Source organism: Lagenorhynchus albirostris, chromosome 1, assembly GCF_949774975.1.
Source record: "Lagenorhynchus albirostris chromosome 1, mLagAlb1.1, whole genome shotgun sequence".
Lineage (NCBI taxonomy): Eukaryota > Metazoa > Chordata > Mammalia > Artiodactyla > Delphinidae > Lagenorhynchus > Lagenorhynchus albirostris.
The window spans coordinates 36,707,130-36,713,467 of NC_083095.1; positions in this window are offsets into that span (position 1 = coordinate 36,707,130).

Here is a 6,338-nt window from a genome sequence, read left to right on the forward strand (position 1 = left end):
GCTACTTCTCCACTCATGGGGAAAAAAAAGACATTTTTAACCCTCTTGATTCCACTCCTTCTTCAGCTACCTCCCCATTTCCCATTCCCTCTCTACCAGTCGCTCCAATTCCTCTCCTCCCACTCTCTTGAACCCATTCCAAACTGGTTTCCCCATTGGTTCGTGTCAAGTCCCCGTTAAACTTCTAATTGCTAAATCCAAGGGCCAGTCTCAGCCTTTGTCTCATCTTCCTACCTGACCTCCTAGCAGCATGTGACGGGGTTGATCATTCCCTTCCCCTTGAAATACCTTCTTCTTGTAGTGTCTGGCACCGGCCTTTGCTATTTCCTCATCTCCCTCACGCTGTAGCTTTCGAGTCCCTCAGGGTTCTCTGTCTACAATCACTCACCTGTAGCTCAGGCAGTCTCAGTATTTCAAATACCACCAGTGGATTGAAAACCCCCTCATTTATATCTCCAAACTGGATCTCTCTTCTGAACTCGAGTTCATCTCTCATATCCTATTTGCATTTCCACTTAGATATCTAATACAATCAGTCCCCTACATACGAACGAGTTCCGTTCTGAGTGTGTGTTCGTTAAGTCCAATGAAGTTAGCCTAGGTACCCACCTAACACAATCGGCTATATAGTACTATACTGTAAAAGGTTTAAATACTTTTCACACAAATAATACATAAAAAACAAACAAACACAAAAAATAAAGAAAACACTTTTAATCTTACAGTACAGTACCTTGAAAAGTACACTAGTACAGTACAACAGCTGGCATGCAGGGGCTGGCATCGAGTGAACAGGCAAGAAGAGTTATTGACTGGAGGAGGGAGAGGAGGTGGGAGATGGTAGAGCTGAAGGATCGTCAGCAATAGGAGATGGAGGGCAAGCTGCACGTGGCAATGTACACCAGACACGTGAACTAATACGTGATTGGACATGCGAATGCACGTTCGCGTCTGTGAAAGTTCACAACTTGAAGGTTCGTATGTAGGGGTCTTAGTGTGGTAAGTGTGTCCACAACAGAGCTGCTGGTATCTCTTCCAAACCCGTGCCCTCAGCCTTCCCCCCTCAGTTAACTGCATCCTCCCACTTTCCTCCAAATACCTTGGAGCCATCCTTGATGGCTCGCTTCCTCTCTCTCATAAATCTTGGTGAAAATACATCCAGAATTTAACCCCTGCTTACCAATTCCACTGCCGAGGTCCTGGTCCAAGCCACCACCATCTGTCACTTGGATTCTTACACTCATCTCTTAACTATGCTCCCTGTTTCCACTCTTGTCCTCCTATAGCCTAATACAAACTCAAAAGCCAGACTGAACTTCTTCAATGTAAGCAAATGAACCCCTCACTTGAAGCCCTCTTGTCATCTCAGAGTCAACCGCAAGGTCCTTACCCTGGCCTAGAAGCCCCCATGACCTGGTCTTTTCTCCTTGCACTTGCCAGCTCGTTCACTCTGTCCACCACACTGGCCTCCGGCTGCCCTGTGTCCACCCTAGACATGTGCCAGCCTCAGAGTGGTCATGCTTGCTGTCCCCTCCCCAGCAATGCTCTGCCCGCCCCCATGGAGACAGGGCCTGCCCTCTCATTTCTTGAAGTCTTTACTCAGATTTTAATACTCTGTCCCACTCCCCTGCTTTCTTTTTCTCCACAGCACTTACCACCAGCTGACAGACTTTATACCTTATGTATTTATTTTGTTTACTGTCTGTCTTCCTCCCACTAGACTGTAAGCTCTCAGGGAAGGCTGTGTTTTGTATTGTTCATCACTTACTCTCTGGTACATAATAGGCACTGAAGAAGTTAAATGACTCAAATGATTTCCAGTCACTGTAATAAACATTTGAGTGCTTGTTTGAGTAACATACTGTAGAAGATGATGACAATGAACATGATACTAGCCTTACCCTTCAGGAACTTACTAGCTAATAAATACAGAAACTGTATACATATAAATAAAGTAAACGTACAAAATATAAATATAAAATAATAAATAGACACAAAATAAGACATAATACACACACAAAAGGTAGTGGGAGAAAATAGGAAAGGAATAATTCAATTCTAATCTATTAATGAAGATGGTTTTTTTTTTTTTTTGGCAGCACTGTGCGGCTTGTGGGATCTTACTTCCCTGACCAGGGATCGAACCCGGGCCCCCTGCAGTGGAAGCCCAGAGTCCTAACCACTGGACCGTCAGGGAATCCCCAAAGATGGTCTTTTAATATATAACACTCGTGTTTAGTAATAGTTTCAATAGAGTAAATATTCTCTGGTAAAGATTTTTAAATAATTACATTAGAATGTGGAAATTGTGAAATTCTATTTTCATTCTTATTTCCTGTAGCACACACAATGTATACAAATACTGAATCATTTTGTTGTGCACCTGAAGCCAATATAATGTTATATGTCAACTATAGTTCAATAAAAAAAGGAAGGAAGGAAGGGAGGGCGGGAGGAGGGGACCATCCTGTTCACAGCATCCTACCTCTTGCTTACTTCAAGGAATGATTATTACAGTCACCATCCATGTCAACCCACCTCCCTCCTCCTTGTTCTCTCTAACCCGTGTCTGGTCTCTATTCCATCCTAGATTTTCCATCTGTATCAGCAACGTCACCCCAGCAGATGCCTGCACCTACTACTCTGTGAAATTTCGGAAGGGGAGCCCTGAGGGAAAAAAAAGTTTCAAATCACTCCAAAAAGAACAGCTTTCTGAACAATGATTTTATGGCACAGAGAACAACTATGAGCTTCTCAGAAAGCAACGTATCAATTACACATACCTGCATTATTTTACTGTGTCAAATATTGATATAAATTTAATCATTATATATTACTAATCATTACATAGACTCTACTACTGAAAACCTGTACAAAAGTATTGCCTTTTAATCCTGCTTGGGATTTACTGTGGTGAAAACTATTTTACCAGCACATACAAAACTGAAGCCGATTAAAAAGCATTATTCACATTGAGAAATCATAGAAATGATTTTTTAATTAATTTATTTATTTGTTTTTATTTTTGGCTGTGTTGGGTCTTCATTGCTGTGCGCGGGCCTTTTCTAGTTGTGGCGAGCAGGGGCTACTCTTCGCTGCGATGCGTGGGCTTCCCATTGAGGTGGCTTCTCTTGCTGCGGAGCACGGGATCTAGGCACATGGCCTTCAGTAGTTGTGGCTCACGGGCTCTAGAGCGCAGGCTCCGTAGTTGTGGCACATGGGCTTAGTTGCTCCGCGGCACGTGGGATCTTCCCAGGCCGGGGATCAAACCCATGTCCCCTGCATTGGCAGGCGGGTTCTTAACCACTGCGCCACCAGGGAAGCCCAGGAGAAATGATTTTTAAAACTGTTGAGAGGCAATGCTAGACGTGTACACTCCAGAGCCAACCAGTGACCCTCAACCTAGTCTGTGCCTTTAAAAATACAGATTCTCCTGGGTGTCAGTGCAGGCCTACCCAATCAGAATCTCTGGGGCTGGATCCCAGGCACGTGTATTTTTTAAAGCTATGATGCTGATACACAGCCAGGGTTGGAAGCCACCCCAGCCTTCTTTTTATGTGGCAGGAATGCTGGCTGTTCACTAGAGGTCTGAGCCCTTTCCATAGGGGGCGTTGCAGCTGGGAAGTGACAGCGCATCAGTCCCCCTTGCATGTAGGCAGGGCCTTCTGACTGAGTTCTGGCCAGTGTAACATGAGCAAAAGTGATGTCCACCATATGCAGGCCTGGCCCTCTGCAACCTCCTACTCACCCCCTATTTCCTCTTTTCCCCTCCCTACCAGCAGGCGGTTGATGCCTAGGGCAGCCCTCCCTAGGCTGTCGAAATTGAGATTTTTAACTTTTCAGGTCCTCCCTAGAAAGTTAAAAGTTTCAATTAACCTAGAGATCTTCAGTGTTTTACTCCACTGGACAAGTGGTAAAATAGATTCAAAATGATTTTCTGGACAAATGTTTCAACATCTTCCAGATGTGTATTATTACCACTCCTTCCAAACAGTATTTTTGAAGTTTGCTAACTTATCACTACAGGGTCAACTCTCCCCACCCCTGCTGAGTGTCCCAAAGTTTTATCTTCCCTACCCCAGTGTCACAGAGCCCCTCCTTCCCTGCTGTCTACAAGGCAACCTCAGAGCGGGTATAGGTGTATATGCACTTGGCTCAAAAGCTTGCCCTCTCCCCTCTTTCCTCGTCATTTCAGAGTCTCTTCCTTTATTTATCAGAGATAGAAAAGAAAAAGGATGTGAATGGAAGACAGTACTGTATTGAGATAATCAGGGTGTGCGGGGTTCCATCTGTTTCTTCCAATCCTGAGATAAGGAAGAAATCCTTCTGCTAGGTGAGCACAGTACTTTCAGTCACCCAGAGTTGGAAACCCGAGTGTGAGTCTGGAAGAAGCATAGCGTTTTGCTAATGAGGAGTCCCACAGTCCAACTGTGTTGAGTCTTGGCAGTGGGCTGCCTGTTGGAGCATTTCTCCAGTTAATTTAGCTGTTATTACAGCAGATCCCACAGTGGTGCCCTTGCTGGCTGTTTAAACAGGGAGCATGCTCAGTGTGCCTAGGCTGTGGGTGGCAGGAAGCAGGGCAGGCACTTGTCTCCCTGGTAAAAGAATCAGTATAACATACTTGAGAGACAGATTCTTGGAGCCTTCTTGTGGGAGAGACATCCAGCAACCATTCCTCGGATGGCTCCCAGCTCTACTAAAGACTGCCCCAGTCCAAGCTGACCTCCACTGGGGAGGACGCCAAAAGGTCCCACTGAGTAAGGTAAGAGGGCGAAATTAAGTATTTCCTTTACAAAGACGCTGGTTAAAGCAAACTTTGTTGTCTCCACTAGTTTATGTAGTTCTTTTGCTAACATTGTCCCCAAATCTCAGCTTCTCCAGGGGCATGTGCGCGCGCGCGCACACACACACACACACACACACACACACACACACACACACACAGAAAAGGAAAGAGAGAATATCTCTCTATGATGGCTTTGAAAGTAGCCAAGCCAGGATGAAAAAACTAGAAGCTTGGGTTTCTAGACTATCCATTTTTGCTTTTAATTTTTTTTTTATTTTTTTATTTTTTTTGTTGTTGTTGTTGCTGTACGCGGGCCTCTCACCGTTGCGGCCTCTCCCGTTGCGGAGCACAGGCTCCGGACATGGCTCACGGGCCCAGCCGCTCCGCGGCATGTGGGATCCTCCCTGACAGGGGCACGAACCCATGTCCTCTGCATTGGCAGGCGGACTCTCAACCACTGCGCCACCAGGGAAGCCCCTAGAGCGGGCTTGATTTTTTTTTTTTTTTTTTTTGCGGTACGCGGGCCTCTCACTGTTGTGGCCTCTCCCGTTGCGGAGCACAGGCTCCGGAGGCGCAGGCTCAGCGGCCATGGCTCACGGGCCCAGCCGCTCCGCGGCATGTGGGATCTTCCCGGACCGGGGCACGAACCCGTGTCCCCTGCATCGGCAGGCGAACTCTCAACCACTGCGCCACCAGGGAAGCCCCATTTTTGCTTTTGTTTTGGTTTTTTAAGCAATGTAAGCTACTGGATTTGAAGTCTAGTATGATGAAGTCTCTTCCATTTTTTATAAGTCTGAGCACTCATTTCCCCGGATTTGTTCAGGAAACCGCACTCCCTTTCCTGTCTTACCTAGGGAAAGCCATTGCCTTTAAAGCGAAGTTTCTTCTTGGACTAGGAACTTACCTCAGGTTGCATCTTCTTTCCTGTTCCCCTGACAGAAGCAAGCAGAGAGCCACTAATGGTCCCAGTAAGGAGGCCTGTGGAGAGTACTGACCATCACAGTGCTGAGCGATGGTAAAGCAGCTGCAGTGCCCAAAGGGGGGCAGGCTGAGCTGAACCTGCACCCTGGCCAGCCGTGTACGGTGCTGTGGATGAAAATCACAGCAGGATGGCGGGAGTCCCTTGAAAACACCCCTGACCATCTGTGGGAAATACTTACCACCCACATATGCATGGGGAAATCACTGCGGGGTGATTTCCGTCCCTCAGCACTTAATGAGCACTGGGGTTCAGTAACATGCTCAAGACTGCACAGCTGGTGAGTGGAGGAGCTGGGACTGGAACCCAAGTGGGCCCGACTCCAGAGCCTGCGGCGTGCACCTGAATCCCAGTGTAAAGCCGTGAAGAGAAACACACCTGGAAATCTTAGTGGAATCCACAGGATTGGTTTCCTTGGCTTTTGATGCCATCAAAGTAACTATCAGGTTCAGGATTTTTCCCTCTTTATTATAAATTTATACACTTTGCCTGAAATATAGCTCTTCAAGCAAAGTAAATGGACTTACTGCTTTCCTTGACCTACTACTGAAAAATGCATTCTCCATCCAATAC